Source organism: Hippocampus zosterae, chromosome 3 (genome assembly GCF_025434085.1).
Source record: "Hippocampus zosterae strain Florida chromosome 3, ASM2543408v3, whole genome shotgun sequence".
Classification (NCBI taxonomy): Eukaryota; Metazoa; Chordata; class Actinopteri; order Syngnathiformes; family Syngnathidae; genus Hippocampus; species Hippocampus zosterae.
In genome coordinates, this window is record NC_067453.1 from 25,698,825 (window position 1) to 25,724,446 (window position 25,622).

General features: G+C 43.0%; 2 protein-coding genes across 3 annotated transcripts in view; one reads left to right on the forward strand and one right to left on the reverse strand.

Moving 5' to 3' along the window:
• The window catches only part of LOC127597570 (SRSF protein kinase 2-like), a 446,193-nt gene that overhangs the window by 185,182 nt on the left and 235,389 nt on the right, over nucleotides 1-25,622 (forward strand). The window lies entirely within an intron of this gene.
• plxnb2b (plexin b2b) overlaps nucleotides 1-25,622 on the reverse strand; it is a 171,222-nt gene that overhangs the window by 100,376 nt on the left and 45,224 nt on the right. For both annotated transcript variants that reach the window (XR_007961676.1, XM_052060665.1), the window contains exon 3: nucleotides 6,499-6,609. The gene's annotated coding sequence lies outside the window, so the exon portion shown is untranslated. The remainder of the gene's footprint in view (nucleotides 1-6,498; nucleotides 6,610-25,622) is intronic.

Here is a 25,622-nt window from a genome sequence, read left to right on the forward strand (position 1 = left end):
CTTTGTGGGTGTCCCTGCGCCTGGAGCAGAAGACTCCCATCTGTTTTCAAGGGCTTCCGCGTCGACGCGCGGACCTCATTATTTCCCAACATGCGAGGCCCATATTCCAGATGAATATCTATTACAAGGGGAAAGCCTGTTAAGATGGCCGTGCAATGCTCAGACAGCAAAACGCTGTTACGACGGCAAAGCGACATGGGGCACTTAGGAGACAGCGCATTAAGAGTATGGTGGAGCAGGGAGGCAAAGAGCAGCCATTTGTTGCAGGAGGCAACGGTGGTGGTGGTGGTGGTGGGGCATCGGGGGGCTTCGCATCACAGACCCCCCCCCCTCCTCAACCCCCACACCTCTCCCTCCCTCTTAAGGAGGATAGTCCATTGTGGCGGACTGTACAGATCGATGAATCGGGTCAATAGATCATTAAGCCATCCCTATGTGGCTGAAATAACACAAGGATGAGAGTGGAGATAAGAGCCCGGATCAATGCTCCGGACAGATGAGAGGTGGACAGAGGCTGGAAATGGAAGTGAGGGGATGGACCCATTTAGGGAGACGCATCTGAATGCATTTTCCATGTCGCTCTCATTAGGGAAACTGATATGAAAGCTCTGAAAGTGAAACTGGCCAATCACAGTGCAGGATTGAAAGGAGACGTGACACTTTTATGTCTTAAATTCTCTCGAGAGGCTGAAGGGACACATTTTGTCTTGTTCTGCTTCCGAAAATGTAAACTAACCCGGAAAAAGCTACACGTTCTTTCGTAGGGACAGTTGAAATAAGAAACGGCTGCTTGGAGATGGAAATTGTCTCTGTAATATTATTAGAGCTCAATACCACTCATACTATTGATACATAAAATATCTATTAAGCAACAAATTAAGAAGACCTCTAGATTAGTTCTGATTACCTCATTCAGTACCGGCCAATTCTGGACCAAGTCTGAAAAGACGTTTAAAAACGTCTTTGGAAGTGAATGAGTTAAAAGTAACTCTGAATTTGCGATTTAAACAAAAGTGACAAAAAATAAAATAAAATAAAATAGAATAAATACAACTCAGTGAGTTTCAGTATAATTTGAAATGCAATGTAATACAGTATTTTAATGGACAAATGAGAGGACAGCCTTTGATCCAGTTCACTTAGCAAAGCTCTTTCACAGCCATTGGTATCAGCCACCGTTGCGTACAAATACTTGAAAATAAGGCTAGTTTCGACCAAATACCGAGAGCAGGTATTTGTACTCACCTGTCCCTAAATATACGTTAATAATGCCATGTGAGGCTAGGTGTTAGCACGTCTGCTCCACCGTTCTGAGGTTCCTGGGTTGAATCTCGAGACTCACGATTGATCAATGAGTAATGATTATGTCTATGGCGCGCTCTGTTAGTCATTTTCAGTACAGATCACACTACTATCACACATTTTGAGAAACTGAATATATTTACCGCTCAAACGTCCGGTTTCCACCTATGCAAGAGTGAAGCTAATGGAACTTAACGCTCTGATGTTTTTTTTTTTTTGACACATCAATGCCTGGGCATGGTTTGAGGAGTGATGAGAGAAAACTGAATATTTATTTAGTCGTGACCAACACGAGGGGTTAAGGTGTGCCAGGTGGTGGAGGTGGGCGGTGAGCTCGGGACTGGGGTCTTTACGAAATGTGTCCAGCCGAGAGGGAAGAGGGTGTTAGAGCGGCAAATGGGAAAGCACAGCTGGATGTAAATCACATAATCCTTCTCGACTGGGGGGCAGCGGTGCGCTGATTGCCTATTTAAATTCGCTAATACCGATCATTCTGTCTGGTTACCTCATTAGCATGTGCCGTTTGTCCGGCAAACCACTTAGAGTGACTGGTGCACGTTATTCTTCATGTCCCCTAAGCTAAAGCTCGGATTTAACAAAAAATATGCTTTATACATATATCGCATAAGGGGCGCAATTATGCACACAACAGAACTTTTTATTGACTAAAGCTGATAAATAGCCACGGAGCATGAAATATCCTGACTAATGCTCTTGTGCATGACAAATCAGAACAATTCATTTACAATCGGATAGGTTGCCTTCAAAAGGTAAGTGGCAGCGTTTACCAGGTTTTAGCTCAGAAAAAAAAGAGATGCTGAAACATTGATTTAAAAATCGGCATCAAATTTCTTTTGTTGTTTACGATGATACTAATGCAGCGTGTTATACCGGAGACAAATTCCTTGTGTGTTCTACATACTTGGCCAATAAAGATGATTCTGATTCTGATTCTTTTGAATTAATTTGGTGACTCATTATAAGTCAGGTAATTTGTTGCCTCAAATTAAGTTTTAAGTAGCCAGTATTTCCCTAACCAAAGTGAACATATTCGACCATCGAAAACTATGACACCACAAACTAATAAACACTAACTTTTGTGAACCTAAAATGTTTCATTTGAAAACTAATATTTGCCATTTCAAGGAAGTGCGAAAATAGTAGCTGGATATCATACCACCTATTAAGTTCTGAAAAGTGTTAACATTTAAATGAATTAATTGCTTAAAAAATGTCAGGCAACTGAACTCATGTTTTTTGTTTGTTTTTTTTAGTTCTGCTAATTTATTTGGGTTCAAATCGGTCTAGCTATCTATCTATGTGAAAGCGCTATATAAATCAGCATGTATTGTATTGTATTGTATCTTTCAGTTAGCTAGCTAGCTAGCTAGACCAGTGGTCACCAACATGGTGCCCGCGGGCACCAGGTAGCCCGTGAAGACCACTTGAGTAGCCCGCCAGTGCCTGGACATTGTGATTTGCTAGTAGAAATTATGATTTAAAAATGCAAACATTGGCAGTACTGTGAGACATTTCGAAACACGATCAAAGTCTGACAATTTATATCATCAAGTATTAAAAATAACCCATCCTCATATTATTGAAGGTATTTTGGACAAATATGTTATTTCAGACGTGTATCAATTTGGTAGCCCTTCACACAATCGGTACACATGAAGTTGCTCTCACCCTCAAAAATGTTGGTGACACCTGAGCTAGACAGATTGATAGCAAGATAGATTGATAGCTAACTAGCTGGCTATCTAGCTAGCTAGCTATCAATGTCAGTATATTAGTAGCAGTATCTTTAAAATTGCTAGCCTTAGCCTCTGGGGACCTTAGCTTTCTGCCTAATGCCGCTGTGGGTCCTTCTGGGTTATCAGTGCCTGCCCACAAGCAAAAAACGGGCGAGGAGGATGACTGAGGATGAGTGGTCGGCCGCCATAAGCAGACGCTCCACCCTAAAGAGGAACAGCACGGCAGCCCCGGCGGACATCTGTTTGCACAGGTGTGCTTACGCGATGTGATTAAGCTCGGCGCTGCACACACATTACCCGAGCGACGGCGCGCAGCTACGCCAAACCAACTCTGGAGGGGTGGCGAGGGTTGGAGGCTGACATTTGGAGAGGTTCGGGCACAGATGGAACTGATTGGAATTTGAGGACAGAGCAAGCGGAGGAGAAAATGAAGGGAGGAAAAAGTTTGCAGGGAAAAGCACGGGACCATTACCAGCACATGCAGATGCTTCTTCATTGATCCTCAAAAGACCGTCAGTAAGCCTCATACATGTCTTAGAACGGCAGCGTGTTTACAGTCATCCCTCGTTTATCGGGGTTAATGGGGACCAAAACCACCCGCGATAAACGAAAATCAGCGAAGTAGCGCCCAATTGACATAAACAGGTAAAAAAAACAATTTATTTTTTTTAAAGTCCGCAAAAAGGTCCACGAGAAGCTGCAAAACAACAGCGAGTCACATAGAGCAACATATACAGTTCTGTACTCCATGTATATGTAAAAAATATATTTTAAAAAAATATATATATATAGTCATCATGAATGAATTCATGAATAGGCAGGCAGGGGCCGGGGGGGGGGGGGGGTGTTCATACTGTAATGCATGCTTTAAAAACCGCTGTGTGCTCATATAGAAAATAACAAGGAGAAACAAGTTGCTGGCCTCAAGCCATTTCTCCAAAGAGTGGCCTATGCGATATACCGGAGGTGGGCAGCGGCTTTGGCAGAGTGGTGGGTACTTGAAGCCTCCACACACCTGTTTCCACAGCGAACGGCGGAAAGATCGATTCCACTCACACCGGCGAGCTGCTTCATGCTTGAAATGTAAAGCGACATCGTGCCTGAATTCATTCGTCGGAAAGAAGATAAAGTCCACTCCCGAAAACAATTAACTCAAAACGAGAAAAATACCAAAGCAATTTTCTTTATTTATGTAAGCTCCGCTCAACCGCTTTACTCTTCTACCGCTACCAAGCCGTAAATCTAGTGAGGTTTTGGGGTTTTTTTTTCCTTCCGCAGAACGTTCAAGCCATTTCAGATGACCTCACTGCACAGCAGCGACAAAAAAAAATAAATTAAATAAATATCTTCAACAAACGAGAAAGAAAATCCCATTTCACAGCAGCCAGGAAGCGAGCAGGCAGGGGGAGAATCTTCTCAAAGAGAAATTGGAGCTGCAAATAAAAAGCCGCTCACCCCAACATATCCCTCCTTAAAAAAAAAAAAAAAAGAAACAGAGGAGCTGACAGATTTAAGGCTAAATCATCCCCACTGTACGATTGCAAAAGCTTACGCCGCGCTGACAACTTGAAGGGAGGATGCCGGGTTCTTGGCGGCTTATTAGTGCTGGTAAATATCACTTGTCTTTTAAAACTTTCACCTGTGACTTACACTAAAAAACACACAAGATCGATGGCCAAAAAGGAAAAGGGAATAAGAGCCTCCTTTCTATCGTGTTGCTATCAAAGGATTGTACAACAGGTAACATTCAATTCCGATTCTTTTTGCCTTGTCAGATTTTTTGACGGTATACCAACACGCTTTTGTGTAAAAACATGGAAATTGTGTCACCTCATTGCGTAAACCAGTGATTGTCCATCCATGTCCACTGTGAAGCCGACGTGCTAACCAATGGGCTACCGGGCCGCCACCAGTGATTGTGTTACAGCAAAAAAATTTAAGAATTTAAAAAAAAAAAAAAAAGAGATAATGCAGCTGGGGAGCAAAAGGCTTTTAACGCTTAGGTGTAAAAACATCCCGGTTTTACCGCTTGGCGGCAAAAACTAAAAAAACAAACAAAAAACACATCAGAATTGTGTCGCTGAGGAGCATAGAATTATGAAACTCTTCCATTAGAATTGTACGACTTTCAAGCAAAAGATATGGAAACGCGTCGCTTGTGAGCGAGAGACATCGGATATGTGAAACGTAGAATTCAAAATCTTTGAAATTGTAAGGCTTGAGAATTAAAAAAAAAACTTTTGTCACTCAGAATGTCACTCAGAAGCAACAAAAAAAAAAACAGTTACCTGCAAGCAAAAAAAAAAAAAAAAAAAACCACAAATGGTGACACCGGGACCCCAAAAAATAGAATTGTGCCACGAGAGAGGAAAAATAAAGAATTTGGAAACTAAAACAAGACACGTTTTGTTTTTTTTTCCTCAAGGAGGACACTCGAAAATGGTGAGCAAAGCTCTTGCAAACGGGTCAGCGTCAGGCTGCGGCTCTGTGCTGTGATTGACACCTCGTCGATAGGTTGTTCTTCCGTGGGCGCGGTGGTTTCTTAAAAACCAAACAAACCGCAAACTCCCGTTTTAGGGAGCAAAAATCCATTGGAAATACGACAGAATTGTGCCCCATGGGGTAAAGAAATTTGGGTCGGCTGGCAGCAAATAACATCCGCATTGTGTCACTTGGGAGGAAAAAAAAAATACATCGGAATTGCGCCTACGGGGAGAAAAAAATATTGTGTCGCAGAGAAAGCCAACAACAATCCCCCTCCCCCACTGGAATCGTACCGCTTGGAGGTAGAAAAACCATCCAAATTGTGTCACTTGCGCCATAGAGTGTAAATCCAGTTTCGGGAGTATGATCGATGCGTCTGTGTTTGGAGTTACTGTGACTCTCTCTGACATCAAGCTGCAGGAGACAAAACACATTTAATTGGCCGGCCACACAGCCGGTCTCCATTTTCGGATTCCGTCTACCATCGAGCGCAACCCCTCACCTCCTCCGAAAACACTTCCCGCAACTATAACGAGCTCCAATCTGCTCTCACTTCCCAGCTCCCGCCGAGCCCAAAGTCAATGGCGGGGTTCTGCTGGCGTGAAACACGTGCGATGTACTGTATATATTTGCAAGCGCTAATGCTAGTCCGCGCAGGCTGTTGGGCCAGCTTCAGACAGATGGTTCTGCGAGAGGCAGAAGATTAGAGAGACGCTTGCTCCCCTCCCACCCTGTTGCTCTTTGGGCTAAGCGCTATTTCGCAGAGGAGACACCGGGGAGGTACATCCTGCAAAATATCCGATCAGTCAACGTGCTTATTCTGCATGCTACTATCAAACGCTAGCAGAACACAAGGTGGAAGAAAATAAAGATCTTTTGAAATGACTTCAAAGAATGCTTTCAGATAGATGGAAATGGCGACAAACAACGCGCATGCTACATACGATTAGCTTACCCCAGATGTTGTGCCTCCGTTCTGAATGAAACAGTATCGAACTCCACAGTCTCCACTCTGCTGCAACGCTCCGTATTCTCTCTGCGTTAGGTTTACCCTCTCGATAAAAATCTGAAATGACACAGGTAAAAACTTTATTATGTTAGCTTACGCAATTACAGTGACATGGACACTCTGGGCTCAGGAGCATACTCCACAGTCTCCACTTGCTGCAGTGACCCGTTTTCTTGCTCCCCTCAGTGACCTCTTGAATATAATCCGAAATGTCAAAAATACAAACTCTACCGTTAGCTAAGCCTGTTGTTGAGGCCACACACTTTGGATTCTCCAATATTATACTCCCCAGTCTCCACATTGCTGCAGCAGCCGTTTTTGTCTGTGCCCCTCAGTCGATTCTTGAATAAAATCCAGAATGACAAAAACAAACACGCATGCTAACGTTAGCGTACCCTAGGCTGTGGCTTAGCTCTCGACACTGCAATATTATACGCCGCAGAAAATCAGTTTTCCTGATGCCCTTAGTCTCCTCTCAAATATATCCCAAAAGCACAAATAATTGCAGAGGCTGGACTTATTTCAGCCTGTTGCTGTTCCCGGAATACAACAGAATAAAACTCCACAGTTTCTACCTTGCTGCAGCAGCTATTTTTCTCTCTCCCCTCAATCTTCTATCAAACATTAAATTGCAGGACAAAAATACTGTAAACCTTATTTGTTGACTCAACATTTAGCAGGAATAAGCTGCCAACATAACAGAAATTACCTTGAAGTGTAAATTCTCAAAACTATGCTCCCCCTACAATACCTATAATTAAGGTCTTTTAGAGCATTCTTTTCTAAAATCATGTTTGTGCACTCGATGTAGTTTTACTCATTTTAGGAAAAAAAAATCTATTTTATTCTACTTTAAAATGTCTCAAATTATTCCTTTTTTTAATTTCATGAATTCATTCATTCATTCATTCATCTTCCGAACCGCTTGATCCTCACTAGGGTCGCGGGGGGTGCTGGAGCCTATCCCAGCTGTCTCCGGGCAGTAGGCGGGGGACACCCTGAATCGGTTGCCAGCCAATCACAGGGCACACAGAGACGAAGAACCATCCATGCTCACACTCACACCCAGGGACAATTTAGAGTGTTCAATCAGCCTGCCACGCATGTTTTTGGAATGCGGGAGGAAACCGGAGCACCCGGAGAAAACCCACGCAGGCCCGGGGAGAACATGCAAACTCCACACAGGGAGGCCGGAGCTGGAATCGAACCCGGTACCTCTGCACTGTGAAGCCGACGTGCTAACCACTGGACTACCGGGCCGCCCTTTCATGAATTCATTTACCTTTAAATGTTGCCCTCACATGTTTTGTAACTGTGTGAAGCACATTGAGTTACCTTGGATATAAAATGGCATTATAACACTGTATTATACGTCGTTTTGGATCACAATTCTTTAGGCAATGAGTTGGGGTACAGAAAGCCATATTTTAACAAACAAGCCCCCGGGTCTAAGATTGGACACAGATGAGCTCAAAAAAAAAAAAAAAATAGACTGTACTGTGTTTGGAGCGATTTTAGCCTGTTTTGCTGTTTCACACATGGCTTGCTATGACATCCCCTCGACAGGCCGGGTCAAACAAAGTGCAGACGAGCTTAACAGTAAAGGCGCTGCAAAGGAGGCACGCTCAAACAAATTCAGACGAATGGATTTCACCCTCAAGTACAAATTCGGTGTCCACCCAGAGATGCTGCACAGCAGGTCGGGCACTCCTTAATTTGTGTCCGACAGTTTCAAACTCCACTTGATGGAAAGCCGTGTACCCAGTGAGATTCCCTTTGTTCAAATGGGGTATGAGGCTTCCCATTTTGTGTACTTGTCTGACCTTTAGCGGTAAGAAAACCGAGCCAAGAGAGAGAGAGAGAGAGAGAGAGAGAGAGAGAGAGAGAGAGACAGAGTGCATGTTTAGCACTTGACACGGCGCACGCAGATCGCAGCGTTAGCGCAGGGCTGGCGCGGCGTACACAGACTGTCCGCTGACCTGGACGCTCGCCGACCCACCTGACCTTGCTACTTTGTGTCGATGAGTAGTTCATCACCGCCGAGCCCGGTCCCCGACTAAAAATACATTCTTTGCCTGGGACGAGTGTTGAGAGTATATTAGTGGAGAATGGCGCGATGGAAGCAACCCTCCGTAGGGCTGGAGATAAGGAAGTGAAATTGGGGGGAGGGTGTGTGTGTGTGTGGGGGGGGGGGGGTGTTGGTAGATAACAAAGCTAGTCTCAAGACTCCCATGCTAATTAATAAGTTCCACAGACAAGCACCCCCACACCAACCAGTCAGCCTTCTTGCAGCCTGGCCCCTGCACCGACACACGGGGCTTCGAGTGCCATGCCGGTTCGCCACGACTGGCCTTGGTTTGAGAAGAAGATAAGAAAACCTTTAATAATCTCACAATGGAGAATGTAGCTTTCCCAAATAAAAATCCAAATAGTACTGCTGGAAACTGTGAAAAGCACTCTGCCTCAGACGCAACAGTCGGAACAAGACGCGCTAATAAAACAACAACAGTGGAGTAGGAGGAGGCTCTCCTGTATTTACTCCCGAACGGCTCGCCGATGTAGCGAATTCTGAGTTTCGTCAAAGGTTGCAAACAAGTTTGAATGCTGGGGAAGGTGTGCGTAATTTTTTATTAGGTTGGGTCCAGAGATTTACCTGCTACTCTAGGAGTCGGCAAACGGTCCCAAAGGTTCCCCAACATAGATTTCCATCAACCAAATTAATGGCATTTACATTCGTTGACACGACGAAGGCTGATTACAGATACACGTGTGATAAAGGAACAAATTAAACTTGTACCTGGTTTTGGCAACAACCGTGCAAAAGAGGACGGACGGGATGAGGGCAATATCAGGGATGAAAGGTGATAGGAGGCCTGATGACCTTGTCTGAAGGCGAGTCTGCTGACTGCTTGGTCACTCTGGCGCAAAGACGAAAGGGGGAGATGAAGATGAATGGGAAGGAGCTCGCGGGCTGTGCTGATCACCAGCCGGCCATTCCACTCCGACGATCGCCTCAGCCAGAGCGCAAGAGACAAGGGAGAGGGGCCCAATGAGGCAGGACGGGTCTAGTCATAACAACGCTAACGCAGGCCTTGGTGATGTTCCATTAGTGCCAGAATGGTTCATCAATCAGAAGCAGCCAGGAGCCAAAACGCAACAACAGGGGACCTCTATGAATTAAGAGGTACAAACTTATTCAAAAACCTCAAAACAAGAACAAACATCAAGCAAAGAAGTGTATCTAGCAAAGGTGTTAATCTGTGGACTAATCTCGAAACGGACCTAAAAATGAGTAAATCGCTTGCTGAGTTCAAATTCAAAAAAATAGTACAAACAACCTACACCAATCAGAGTTAAAATGATAAATTCTAAACATTAAATATAATGATAAATCAGAACTAAGTTGATAAATAGAGAAAGGTATTGCAATATCCATTATGAATACAAGAGAAAATTGACACAAGAGTGCCAGGGTGAGGATGTATATAATCCCGATACAAACCAAAAGTTGTGAAAATATCACGGTTAAGGATAAAGTATGAGCCTTAATGGAGACTTATTATTACTTTTTCTTTTCTGATTGATATAAAATAATAAAAATGATTTAGTAGATATAAACACATAACGGGGTAGGACTAGATAAGTTTTTTTACTTCATCCTACTCCCTTGAACATAATAACTGTGTTGAATGAAGACTGATTTCTTTCTTTTACTTTTTTATCTACCTTATTTTCTGTCAAATTATTACTGTATATGTTTTATGTTCAATAAACAAACCAAACCAAACCAAACAAGAAGACCAAACCAATCGCAACCTTTGGCCAAAAGGAAGAATTTATATTTTAGGTTTTGTCCAATTTCCATGTATTTCTTTAACAATAAAAATCCGAAACATTAAATGTCAATAAAACACCAATATCCAACGGGGAAAAAAATAATATATATATAAAAAAAAAAAAACATTGTCGTGATGTGGTAGAGTTGAAGTCATTTTTCAAACCGTGTTGTGCGTCATATGCGCTTCCGGTTTTAGTGACTTCCAATGTCACTGTTGCCATGGCGCCTTTGCCGCGCTACATCAGGTCTACATCTAAACCACAGCGTTTCACCGTCTTTGGATGCAGACACACTTTATTTTTTTCTTTAATGGATTGTGTGGAAATGTCTAACTTTGAAAATAAGATAGATCAGCAAACACTTATGCTTGCTTATGTAATGCCATTCACTCTGTGTGGGCGTGGCTAAGACAGTATATGAATAGAGAATCATTTTGGACAACATTAGCATCTGTGTGGCTGATAATGCTCCTGGAGCCGTGTGTCGATCTTTTTGGGGGCGTTTTCTGGGATTAAGAACGTCACAACTGAGACGATAGTCTTCTGGTAGTTATTGTTAGTAGAGCGGACATTCAAGAAAAAGATCCAGCAGGAGTTGTTACAAAGATGCTCGACCTACGAGCAACCAATTTAGCAGTGAAAAAGTCGAGCGCTTTGAAACTGTTTTGGAGCACCGGGAATCCTGCATCCGTGGCATTGATGTTTGCCAGCCAAACTTGGCACTGATGGGCTCTGGGGATAGGCGGCGTCTGTTTTGAACAAGCCTGAAATTGGCTATTTCACATTTTGCGAGTCTGTTGAGGCGACATCAAAAAAGCCTGACACGTGTTCTTCAACGGAACTAGTAGAAAAGCGATCCGTACACTGGAGTTTTGAAGCATTTAAAACAAAGGTGGACACTGAACTCCCGTTTTCATTTGGGATATGATACAGAATCACCCGTGATAGGTGAAAATTTCAATATAGAGACCATATAAACTTTTTTTTTTTTACACAACACATTTCAACCCATTTAAATTTGAGTAGACACTTCTTAAAACTATGTAACTATGTAATGATACATTTTATGATTTATAAAACATTTTTGTCTGAATTTTGGGGGGGCTTGGAACGGATCAGGGCATTTACCTGAAAAACACATCTCGACGTACAAAATGTTCTCGTAAAGAAATTTCTTCCAGAAGCGATTAATTTCTCAAGTAGAGAGGTACCACCGTATATGTCTGTGAGTATTGTTACATTGGGGTTTGTGTTAAAAATCTCGCTGCTGATGCTAATGCTAATTGTTAGCTCAATTCAGTTGTTCCCCATGATGCGTTAGTATCAAGATAGCAGACTTTACGGTAAAGCTCAAAGTAGTAAAATCAAGTGTTTTTCACAATCAATTAATGGTTCATTTGCCTTTCTTTTTAGTGTATGTCTAACAAAATATTTATGCGTGATCAATCTGATCATGTTTATTGTAAAACAGATGAATGTACTGCTTGTATTCGTTAAAAACAAATACACCGGAAGAGGACTTTGAAAAAAATAAATCGCTCACATTTATCACAACCGTAACCACAACACTGAAAAACATTGTAACATTTTACTTTTCAAAATCTTTCAGCCCTCGTTTCAAATTCATTGGGACCGCAGCCGCCAGCCTTTGGCATCCCCCTAAAAGCCCGCATTAACACGAGTCAGATTGTCCGGCTTTTAGCGGACGAGGCTGGAATTTAGTCATTAGGATTTCTTCATTGTCAACTGCGATGCTCTATTAGAGCGCGTGGCTTAGCATCTCCATTCGGAGCAAACGGCTTCATTAGCATTAGCGCATGTAATAACCTCGAGTGGGGATTTCCTAACCCAGATTTGAAACTGCACTCAACACAAGCGTGGCAGCAACGCATAAGACAAATTTGAGCATGTATATTTATGAACTACTCGAAGGAATACTTATTTGTATTCCGGTGGGCGTATACGGCGCAGATCCGCGATTTGCACCGGCTGCCTTCGAGAGAACTCTCGGCAAGATCTGGGGAGCGAGCGCCAATTCAACCTTACACGCCAGCGCGCTTCCACCCTGTGATCCAATTAATTTCACATCCGTATGTAACACATCTCCGCACTCTGCAGCGCCACAGGAGAGGAAACGGAAGTTTGGATGTGGGCGGGGGTTGGGAACAGACGGGACAATGGGTCACCGAGGTTGTTGTTCTCCTCCCCGCCCGGTTAATTTCCAATTGTTTCCAGTAAAATTCACTGGGAATCGAGTTCAATTTAATTTCAAAGAACACGAGCAGGCATTACTGTCCCATAACTGCTGCAAGGGTTGTCACGATCAAATATTTTTCGAGCGAAAAGTGATGTTTGCAAACGTCTTGATTCAACACAAAAGATAATCAGTCTGCGTTTTTGAAGGATTACAGAAATCAGAATAATTACTTTTGAAAGGCAGAAATTGAAGGATTTGGACAATTTAAGTTTCCCAATGGCTCGAAACAAGGACGTGATTATGAAAACAATTATCGATTCACTTGATCCATTTTTGTTTCACTTCACGCAAGGGGTAGCATATATAAAGCTCCCACGTAGCTAAAATTTAGGCTCACAACAGAGGGAGGGGGAAAAAAACTATTACAGTGGTACCTCGACTTGTGCAATTAATTGGCTCTGGAAGAAATTTCTTAACTAGAAAATGTTGTAAGTAGAGACACGTTTTTCATGTAAATGACCTAATTTGTTCCACGCCCCCCCCAAAAAAAGAAATTAAGACATACATTTTTCCTAAAGCATAAAAATACATCAAACTATTTAACAAATACATGTTCCAATTAGATGATTGCACAATAAATGCGAGTTGTGCATAGTGTAAAAAAACAAAAAAATAAAAATGATGGTCTTTTAACTTTTAACTGCGTCTTCATCATTTTTTTTTGCCCTCTTTAGTTCATGTTTTCTCTCAGAAGTGGTTTATACCTGGTGTTTTGTCAAGAACTATCCAAGGACGTTTGCTTGCTCAGCTTTTAGCAATCCTTCGAAAATGTCCAAGGCAAACATCAGCAAAGTGAGCGATCGCCCGACTGCTGAACACTTTTTCTGGATGATTCACATTCACGCTAAACGCCTCACGGCCTTTAGTGGCGAATGACGAGGATGCTGCATAGACACACATTGTAACGTCCCTCTTAGCCAATGAGATGCCAGGATGATACTCCGTAGTAGCCAATGGCAGAGCAGTTATAAGTATGTTGCGTTCAGGAACCTCGTAGCTGCAAGTAGCAGCCCATACAGTATTTTTATCTTTCATTTCTTGAAATTTCTTTCATAACAAGAGGCAATACTTTCCTATTGAGGCGTTTCGTAACTTGAAAAGTTCGTATGAAGAGATGTTCATAAGTAGAGTAACCACAGCATTATTTATTTATTTATTTGAATTGGCAAGGTGACCACTCGCAATTCAAAATAGCCGGGGGGGGGGGGGCACTTGTAAATCGAAATACTAACGAACTTGAGATCCGGTTGTCCTCGTGATGCAAATTTCTTTTTCTGTAACTATATTCAAGCTCCCTCTTAAGGCCCAACGTTTACTATCAAAGCTTGCCCCCCCAGCCCCCCCCCCCCCCCACACACACCTCAAAATCGTTTTCATTTCCAACAAATGTTTCCAACTGAACATTTTTATGGCTGCATGTGCCCGCCCTTGCCTTTCAGGCGAGCCAGCTACACGCGAGTTAGCGGTGGAGATCAGCGCTCCCGTCCGCTGTGCTAATCGACGCTCCTGGTGCACTGGAAGGGGGCGAGGCGGAGCATTAGCAATGGAAGAGGCGTGCCCGGGCCTGTCTGGGGAGATAGGACAGAATGACACACTCAGCTGGTGCTTGAAAGCGGACATTTCCTGTGGTGATGGGCCCGATACGGGGCTGACAAGCGCTTAGTCACACATTCCTGCGAGCAAAACAACGGGGGCCAGCTGGACGCCCCTTCTTTTGATGGGCCAAAGAAGCAGCGTTGGAATTAGGAAGCCGCTGTTTATTTTGGCGGCGGTTGTTGTGGGCCTCGGGGTGAAAGCGTCGGCAATGCAGTTGAAAGGCCAGTCGGAAGCACAACAATGTAATATTGTAATATTATTTTCTATGCCGCTTATCCTGTTCAGACGATCCCAGTTGACTCTGGGCCAAAGGCAAACTCCAACACGGTCTGGGCGCCAGTCAACAGGCACATATTGAGACAGATAACCATTCACACATGGGAGAATGTTCTGAACTCTGAACTTCTTGTATCAACTTTCTCGAGTTGTCATGTGAGAAGAGGTGCAACCAATTTCAATAAATATTAATGATATGTATAATTTGATTTACCACGATACAACTTGAGAGTCGAGCTTAACGCTAACGCACAATGCCTCATACCATAGATAGGCTAAGAGGACTAGCGACCAGCCACAGCATTCAAGCCCCTTTCGCAACATTTATTCATTCATTCATTCATTCATTCATTCATTCATTCATCTTCCGAGCCGCTTGATCCCCACTAGGGTCGCGGGGGGTGCTGGAGCCCATCCCAGCTGTCTTCGGGCAGTAGGCGGGGGACACCCTGAATCGGTCGCCAGCCAATCGCAGGGCACACAGAAACGGACAACCATTCGCACTCACACTCACACCCAGGGACAATTTAGAGTGTTCAATCAGTTTTTTGGAATGTGGGAGGAAACCGGAGCACCCGGAGAAAACCCACGCAGGCCCGGGGAGAATATGCAAACTCCACACAGGGAGGCCGGAGCTGGAATCGAACCCGGTACCTCTGCACTGTGAAGCCGACGTGCTAACCACTGGACTACCGGGCCGCCTCGCAACATTTAGTTGAACGCAAACCTTTGTTATAAAACCTCCGAACAAATTGTGGTTTTGTATATTTTTTTTTACTAAAAAGCACGTTTGCTGTGGTTTTAATCGGAGTTGAAACAGATTAAGGGCATTTCCAGTCATAGCAATGGGGAAAGATGATTTGAGATAGGAATGGGAATTTTTCCATTGTGAGACAAATAAAGGTTTTCTTATCTTTTCTAATCTTAATTTAAGATCAATTTGAATAGATGGTTTCTAGCGGTGCAGTGGTGATATTCCAGTATAGATTATCCGGATTGCCGAATGTTCGTTATTAATCAGAGCGACATTTCATCACCAGCTTTGTAATAAGTCTAATTGTCACCAAAGAGACTTGCTTCGTCCCCATTTCAATGAATGCAAATTAGCCACTTTGCTCATTTTCTCTTCATTGACACGATGCAAGCTAATCTCCCCATTCAGCGCGTTTGCCGAGGATGTCAAAGCGTTGCCGCGCCTTTGAATGAGCCACTCTGCATAGACGTTAGCAACTACAAATGTTCTATTCAACCCTCTTTCCCCCGCCTCGAGAGTCTCGGTACTCCCCCTTATATGAAGTCACATTTCTTCGACGCGCACAGTAGAATTGTTTGAAGGAGGCTTTGTTAAGTGTTGTCGTTATTTTCTGGTCGTAGACGTGGAAGGTCTTCCGATACCTTGCCAGGTGTTCAGGACAACTGGCAAGTGTGCACAATAGAAATAAACAGAATGATTAGAGAAGAAGAGTCAAAAATAAATAAATAAATATACAGCACACATGGGCACATTCACACCGGCACATAATGTGGGCCTGATTTACTAAAATCCCAAATAGCAGGTGCGAAATTGCCTGTTTGCGCTTTGTTGTTGTTGGACGTGATTTACTCAGCCTTCACTCACTCTGGCACCAGGTTTAAAAATGGTGGGGTCCGCCATGTCTGAAAGCGGGTGTTGTACTTTCTAGAGCTCTAAAATTTGGGAGAGCACTGACAAGTGAAAAATGAAGTTTGAAATGATGGAATTGGAAGTGTTTGCGGAAAATTCCAATCAGCATAACTGAGTTACATAACAAATTGATTGCTCTGAAAAACAGAAGCCAGCAACCACATAAAAGCCTGCTTTGTTTGATTGAATGTTCCCTGTGTGTGTCGCTAATAGACACACATTATGTGTCTATCATGTCCAACATTGGGTTTGAAACTTGGGACAAGCGCGTCCAGAAATCTGCTCTGAGAAAGGCGCGCACCAATTGTCGGTTCATTGAAATGGCACAGGCAAAAGGAAATGCCGAGTTGAAAGGAGTTTTGACATATGTGACATGGCATGACTCCTTCTTGTGACTGGCTCCAAGTCAGACCTTCAATCATTCAGAATCTCCAAAATTGCATTACTGATTTGTTGTGATTTTTTTTGTGCTCATTCTACTTGCCAAAATGAACTGTGCGGTAAGTTACGGGAAAAAAAATCTTCATAGGCTGGCCTATGAAGTTGCACAGAGTAAAATCGGGCGGGCCCACTGATGTTAATCACTGTTTGGCCGCTCTTTCCTTGGGGTATTATCTAGTCAGTTTGAATGGTAATCTTCGAAAAAGGATGGAAGGCCGGGCTGCCTAAAAGTGGCACGTTACGCAAACAAATACCAGGCGGCAGCATCCGGAGGCGTCTGACCTCGCATCTTATCAGATGCTGCGCCGGTGTTATGAAAGCGCTTGCACAGGGCTGGGGGCATGTCGATGCATGACTCTGTGTCTTCTGTGCACTGGAAGAAAAAAAAAAACCCAAACAAAAAAAATCGCAAATCACCACACGTCGCGAACAAAAGCACACATCTGGTTCTATTCAGGATGCCTGGAATTCTTTGCCTGCTTGGTTCAGATTACGAGCTGCGGCCCCCACGCTGTCTGTCTATGCAGGAGAGTAGATAAACTCTTGCTGCTCTGCACAATGCCTCGACTATTCTGCGAGCAAGAGTGGAGGCTGGAACAACCTATACAACTTTCTTTATGTTCTTGAAAAAGCTGAGCATATTGACGACATAATCAGACAAGATCCAAAACTGACCGCCACATGCATGACACTACTAGTTGGTGGTGCAAGACCCCCCCCCCCCCCCCCCGACTGGTAAATCATTCTAATGAGTGAGAGAAAATCAATACGCTCTTGCATGACTGAGTGACATTGTCCAATACGACAGCACTTCATAAATCTCTCGGACTGCCGCCATGAAAATTTGCCATCTTTAATTCCCAAGAAAATTCAACGTGGGTCCGGGCGAGCCGACTAAAATGCAGGAAAAGTATTCCGTATCAGTTGATGATTTTGCTTTTGTTTAGTGCTATTCAAAATAAGAACGTAGAGAAAAAAAATACTGAATTTAGATGAATTTTGTTTGAAGATCAACATTTAACCTTGAATATGAGGTCATCGCAACTTAGCAAAATTCAAGTGATCAGGATAAAGATGAAATAAAAAGATGTTTTTCAATGTTCTTGGGAAGGAAAAGTGCATCACAAAGTAACTGATATCAGTCGAGCTCACGAGTGATTGTTTAGATTTTTTTTTTAAATAAAAATGACTCAATTGATTGAAGATTTAAATTTTTTTTTAATTCATTAAAAATAAAAATTAAAACAATTACCATGAGGAAAAATACCATTCCAAATATCTGGAAGTAAAACAAATTTTGAAGGAACTTATCGTATTCTCTGCACAATAAGGCACTTTGGAGTATAAGGCGCACCTCCAATGAATGGCCTATTTTAAAACTGTTTTCATATGTTGGGCGCACCGCATTGTAAGGCGCATGAAATAGAGGCCGCAAAAGTGGCTGCGGATGCATTATACATCCACCAGATGGAGCTACGCTAAAGAGAATACAACACAATACAGCTCGATTTCGAGAGAGTGTTCACAACCACTCCAGCTGTTACAAAGCGCTTTACAGAATATTTAAAATACCACGCACAGTAAATCAGAATATTGCTCCATATATAATGCCCATCGGATTATAAGGCGCACTGTCGGCTTCGGAGAAAATGGAATGCTTTTAGGTGCGTCTTATAGAGCGGAAAATACGGTCAATCGTTTGAGTACCTTGTAGGGTAGTATAATGACTTGTCCCATTCCGTTAAAAAACATGCCCATCTTGAGATTTGACTGAACAAACTGACATTTTAGCAGGCTTTCAGTTCGAAACCACCCAGTGAAAAGTTTACTGTCATGTCTTTTTGGTGAGCACGAGCAATGTAATTTAGAGGCCTCTCCTACAGCGCAGAGTTGCAGCCCCTTTTCATATACAAAAAGTCAAGCACAACCGGGTAGAAAAGACTGCATCATGATGTCAACTTGTGCCCCATGTGAATTCCAGGTGGGGAAAGCCCGCCGAAAAAGAGAACAGCGTTTAGGAGAGTCAGGCTGGTACCTCTATTCAGTGTCAGAAATTCCCATAAATCAAGCCGAGTTTAATTTTGCGTTGGCGCGAGAAGCCTCTCTCTATACGGAGTTATAAATAAGAACATTTCCATCCGGGAATGAAAACATCGCCACGCTACAAACTAGCTGTAGTTATTTTTTTCTCCTCCGTACATTTCCGACGCTCCCCACTCTCCAATTTCCCGCAGTCTTATCTCGCGGCTTTGACAGAGTGATGTCTTGAGCCAAAATCACCTTGTCTGCCTCGCTTCCCCGGGAGATGGAGTGCCAGCCATGTAGACGATTCAATCGGCGAGAAGTGAAAGAGCAGATCGCAGACAATATGCCGCGGCCCCGTTATCCCCCGCCCTTCCACCTACCCCATCCGCCATCCTCCCATTCCTCGCTTAATGCGCGCCACACCGGGCTCAAGCTCCCACCTAATGGCCCCATAATGTCATTTTACGCCATGTTCTTGCTTTTTTTTATTTTTATACTCACTCTAAACGCAAGTATGTCACAGAGGCGCAATAAAAACAGATCAATTTCTTTATTACTCCTCAAGAAGCATATAAGTGAGGAAAATAATGCTCTCTCAGATGTTCTAAACTGAGCTTAACGCCCCCCTCCCCCTACCCCATGCTGTTCCCTCAATACCAAATGGCCGTTTTATTATAATCAAATGAACGCCATATCCTCACCACAAATAGCCTACTTAAAAAGTCATTTTCTTGTATGAGGGTCCGTCAAAGAGCAACATGTTTAAAGGCGAAACTTCGCCGCCGCCTCACAATCTCGCTGCATACCATCTTGTACAAACCATGCGGGTTTTATTATCGTCCGGGGGAAATGTCACCAGGCCGCATTGTCACAACTGGCAGGGGAAATGCCGCGCAGAAGAATTCCACTCGAGCAAGGGCAAGTTATTATCCTCAACTGGGAATCATTCCCAGCTTGGACCCTATATATATCATCTGCTCGCGCCATGTCATTTACACAAGTATGGAGATCCGAGGGAAGATGAGCATGTGTGTTGGAGGGGGGTGTGGAGGGAGTGCGGGGGGGGGGGGGGGGGGGGTCCAATCTCTCACGCCGAGGAGCCGAGACAGGCAGGGAGACATGCTCCGAGCTCCGTCTAACCTAAGGCGGTATCCGTGGATGAAATGAGAGGATTACAGCGGGTATGAGAAAACCTGTTGAGATGGTTGATAATGCTGTTTACGGACGACCGTCACACCGATTTGCAGCCGCAAAAAAAAAATGAAAAAAGTCAAACTGTTTGGCTAATGAAAATATGGTCGAAGCGTCGATGTCATAATCCCTACAGAAGCGCGACAATTTCCAGAAAAAATAAGCCGCAAGGCAAGCTAACTTTATTAATGGCAAATTTCATACGCAAGGCAACTCAATGTGTTTCACAAAACGTCTAAAAGCATGAACGAATAAAACATATGAAGAAATTCGCCAAGCAGAGTACAAAAGTCGCTTATTAAATTGACCAAAACAATGTACGGAGACAGATCAGACAAGTCATACAAACTTTTTTTTTTTTTTTAGCATCCCCTGAAACCGTAGCCCCTAAATAATGTAACGGCATCCTAAAATATTGGAAAAAGAAGAAAGAAAAAAAAAAGAACTGATCGAGATTCAATAAAACCGTGTTCTGTATAAGTTCAGTAAAAACTGTAGCTACCAGTCAAAATATTTGTGAATAAATAGTTCTAAAAGACCAAATGCAAACGTATGGTACTTAAAAGTGAAATACAACTGAACTGCAGTTAAAAAATACACCACTATGCAACGCGAATAAATACGATCAATTAAATTCATTTTTGAATATAAAAAATAAAATATTAAAATTTTAAAAAATTAAAAAATGAGGAGCACAAAATGGAACTCAATCGCTCAGCCAAAATCTAGTGGGCAAGTTTAATTCATCAGAGCCTTTTTACGGCGTCTAACCAGGTGCAGCTGTGCCACGGTGGAGTTCAAATGGGCTGAGCAGTAAATTCTTTGGTGTCAGAATGAAATGTGGTGCTGCGAGGAGGCTAGGTATCTACTTGAGCGAGGCGTTTATTGGTCAAAGTGGACAATGTGAATTCATCAGAGAGCTCGTTTAAGTTTTAAAGTCTTTCATCACCCTTATCGAGGAGAGGGAGGCATTCCATTTCTTCGGATGGACAAGAATGGAGATGCCTGGCTGGGTGCTGCCATTTTGGCTAGCAACAAAAGTTTGTGCTTTGGAGTTAGTGACGACTTTACTTTTAGGGATGCATTTATTTACCCAAGGTTGACTATTAGTTTTCAGGCAATGGACAATTGATCTCTGAATGCGTATCTTAAATGCCACGTTTGGCCTTTTTGAAACTGATTGAGGGCTGAGAGCAGAACCCGAGCAAATTCTCAACTGCGCGCATGACGACGCCCGTCCGAAGATTTCGGATTTCTTGAACATATTCTCGTTAGTTCTCTCGGACCATCTGGACAAATTTCCTCGCCATTCCGCGAACGAATGGAATGTTAGCCGTGTCAACGGCGTTGTGAATAATAGTCATTACTGGCCGTACTTCAACGTCATCACGCTCGCTTCGGCCCGCTTGACAGCTCGGTCGTCATTACCGACAACTACTAATTATTGGCTCCACTTGTTTATTTATTTTGCTCCCGTTGGGATGATGGGCTTCTTTCACGGCCCCCGCTAAATCGTTTTCCCATCGTTCTGCTTTCCCTGACATTTTGAAAGGTGAGTAAATGCAATGATTGTCAGCCTTTTTTCTTCCCAGTCGGCGAGGTTATTGATAACATCGGCGGCGGCTTTCATCTTCTGAAACTGTTGACACGTTGTATCAATATTCCTACTTTGAGTGGCGAGCGACGCTTCGCCTCCAAAAATAATGAAAAAAACGTCACATGAAAGCAAAGTTTTCGAGATCAATTGCGACCGCAGACAAACACGGCCGCTCTCGCAGATGTTTTCCATCAATGCCGGCTGCCAAAGCGGCGTCTGGCCATACTTGGGGGGGGGGGGGGGGGGGAGAATGAGGAATAGGAGTGGTGGGGGCGGGAGGGGAGTGGGGGGTGATCTGCAGTAACCTGGCAGATCATTGCAGCGGAGATTCACATCACCTCAGATTTTTTAGCCATGATTGTCAGGATTAGGCTAGCAATAGTACGCCTGACCGACAATCAGGGACAATGGTTTCCACGGCAACTACACGGCTACAAGCGATGACCAGCTACTTTCCGTCTCCATATAATAACAATGATACATGATACCTTGACATACAAGTGACCTGACTTACAAGGTTTTTAAGATAAGAACCGTCTCACAGATTTTTTGTTTGTTTTTTTTTTAGCTTTGCCTCGCTTTATTTATAAGGACGTGAATTATTGATTTATTTTCCACAGTTATATATTTCCACATAGTTCACGAGAGTGGTCCAGTGGTTAGCGCATCGACCTAACAGGTTTGATTCTAGCTCCGGCCTTCCTGTGTGGAGTTTGCATGTTTCTCACTGTGCCTGCGTGACTTTTCTTTGGGTACTCTGGTTTCCTCCTACGTTCTAAAAACATGCACGATTCGCTTTCGCTGGCCACATAAAGTGATGTGGCGGGCCGCATCTGGCCCCGTGCCAGGCCTTGATGACACCCTGTGAATTAGACAATGATGGCAAAGCACTTGATTTTAAGTCCCCTACCCTCGTTCCCCCAACTAAAAATGATTTGCACTACTTTGGGGATTAAAAAATATTTCACATGGGGTCCATCACAGAAGAAAAGTTGAGAACCACAGGCTCTGGTTGACCATATTTTGATGATAGCAACAGTTTAGAAGCAGCAATATGTTGACGAAGAGGTTCTTGACAAAGAGGAGGCATTGCACAACAAGCTACACAAACAAATAAGATTCACAAATTGCATTTGTATTCCACCCCCGAAAGTCAAAATTTAGACAACGGTTGTGCGGAGGCAGCTCATGTTTGCAAGGGTCCGAAGAGGCGAAACGTACGAGGCCCCCGGGGCCGGATCTCTTCCAATTGTGCCCTGGCAAGAAGAAAACGAGCAGCCCTGACAGCTTGGATAGTCACAGGAGGCCATGGAAAACTGCAGGGCAACACTATGGACCATGAATCCGGAGGGAAAAAGGGGGGTTTGGAAGGTTTATATTGGTTTGGTCGCACAAAGACGTGACGTTTTGATGTGTGGCTGTTATCATCTGAGGCGTATTTTTGAACAAGTCATCCACAGCTTATTTATCACAACACTCGCTTTTGGTAATGAGGAATTTTGAAAGCCTGACAATGCATTGTTCATTCATTACGACGGCAAAAAAAAAAAAAAATTTAAATCAAAGAATGACATCGTCAGCAGGGGAGAGAAAATTGCACAATAGTTTTTATTTACTTTGAGCGTGTTGGATGAGTTTTGCACTCTGGGGTGAAAAGTTGAATTTCTTTTATCCGCCCCAAAAATAGAAAGTTAAAAAAAAAATCTTCAATATTTACACGTACCCACAAATTTTGTGAGTCAACCGTTTTTATTTTATCCGATTTTTTAAATGTTTCCCTTTCTTCAACAAACAGTCTTCAGGGTTTTTTTCCCCCAATAAACCAATTTTTTTCAAGTGCACATTTTTATATACATGATTTTTTAAATTACATTTCTGTTTTGTTTTTAAGTAAAAAAAAATATGAGCCAAGGTACAGAATATGGAAATACAAGCTTTTGTTGAAGGATTATATTTGATCGAAAGGATAAGTAAAGAAATTACAAATGAATTTACAAATGTTACATTTTGGTTTCTTTTTTGTTTTTTTAATTTTCCACTAATGTACCTTCTAAAAAGTCTCAAACGATTTTGGTGAAGATTTTTCTTATTTTGGTCAAATTTAAACACGTTTTACGTTTTCCTGTTTCTAAAATCCCAAAATGTGGAGATACATGTTATTTTGTCGTAAAACGCAGATATCTGCTTGGTTAAAAGGGTATGGCTGTCCATTGTTATTTGCAATTCCCTCACAAAATAATTTGAAAGACATGCCGCAAAGACATTACAGGGCCAAACTTTCTCAGTGACAGCCACGGCTTTGTGTGCTCCAGAATCAACATCAAAGTCAATAAGCGGGTCAGCTCCACACAGAGGAAAATCTAAAATAATTTGACGACAACAAACACAAGCGGCGTCATGTTCGTTGTTCTCGGTGCGCCTCTTGGCGTCGGGGTTGCGCTCAGGCAAAGCCTCGCGGGAGCCGTGATTGACACCTCCTAGTCCTAGCAGACGTCGCAAACACCACGTCGTTACGGTGACATTTACGGCATCTTCTGGGATGGGAGACGAGTTCCGGGGAACAAGAAAGAAATCATGATGATAATCAACTCTAAAAATAAAGTGTGAGAATGTCTTATGTGTTGGGGTTTGGGCCCGCTGGGTTTGCTTTAATAGCTCGAGGCAAATAATCCGTTTGGTAGAGTCAGAATGGGTGGGCAACTATGAGCTCCAGGAGAAACAAATAAGATCTCAACGGAACTACAATATATATATATATATATATATATATATATATATATATATATATATATATATATATATATATATATATATATATATATATATATATATATGGCACTCCCGTTTGTTGAAATTTTAATTTGACGGTAAACTTCAAAGACAATTACACATCTATTTCAAACAACCACATCGTAGATTTTAGTCTCCTAGCTTAACGCTAATGCTAACACATAACGCGAAACGCCATCAATGGACGGGGTTCAATAATGTCTTCGCTGCGGTGTTATAACCCTTCAAGCAACGGACGTTAGAACACAATCGGTGGCGCAACATAACAATACGTTGCGTCTGCAAAGAGTGACTGAATATCACCGCTGAGGAGCTGTGATGGGTTTTTTTTTTTGTCTCCTACCTAATGACTGTCTGTTTTTACTGCTCTTCTGAGGTTATAAGGAGCTACCGTGGGGCTGCTTAAAACCAGCAAAAAGATTTCACATCAACCAAAAAAGCTTACGTTTGAAGTAAATTAGCAAAAGAAAAAAAAAAATCAAATGCTATTTCTCCTGCGTTTATCATCCATTTTAATTCGTTTTGCAAACAGCGAATAGAGCTTCACTTATTTTTATTTGACTTCTGTTCACAAAAATAGCGACTTCACCCAACCGAGGAGCCAACGAAGGGGATTTGCATACTGTCAAATCTTGGACTGCCGGGGTAACAAAGGAGCGACTCAAGAAGAAGCCTATTCGGGTTATGGAGTAGATTTGAGTGGTCATCAGCCATCCTTCTGTGCTCCGAGTGGAATATTGGCGACTTCCCGCCGCTGTCCTCAAGTTATTAATCAAACACGCTCGCCATTTAATCTTGAAGATGAGCAATATAACCTACGCAATTACAGGTCACAATTTAATTTCCTCACCTTTATATTCCACTCATCAACGGTGGCTTGTCATCTCATTGGAGTGAAATATGGACAGAGGAGCACTTGCACGGCCGTTCGTCTGGAAGGATTTTGGCTGCAGTTAATTGCCGGGGATCTTCCTTTAACGAGCACCAGCACGGACCCTAATTGCTTGCACTCCTTAATGAACAAGCGCACGACGTGCTGGGCGGCGAATCAACAAACTTTTGACGTCGTTTTGTTGAAGTTATCGTGCTCGGGCTCTAATTGGACTATCGCACCCTCAAACACAAAGACAAAGCGCCGACTGTTCATTTCTCGACTGCGTTCTACCGGCAAGCTTTAGGTCACAGGGAAAAAACATTCAACTTTAACCAATGAATATTGTCATATGACAATAGTCATATTGACTTTTTATTTTGTACAGATGTGTGTGTGTAAGTGTGTGTGTGTCCTGCCGAGTGATGGATGAGCGATCGTGGTTAATTGCCTCAATCTCTCTGCGGGCTCACGTGGAGCGAGTGGGCCATGTCAAATTAGGTGAAACAGGGACAACGTGTGGCGC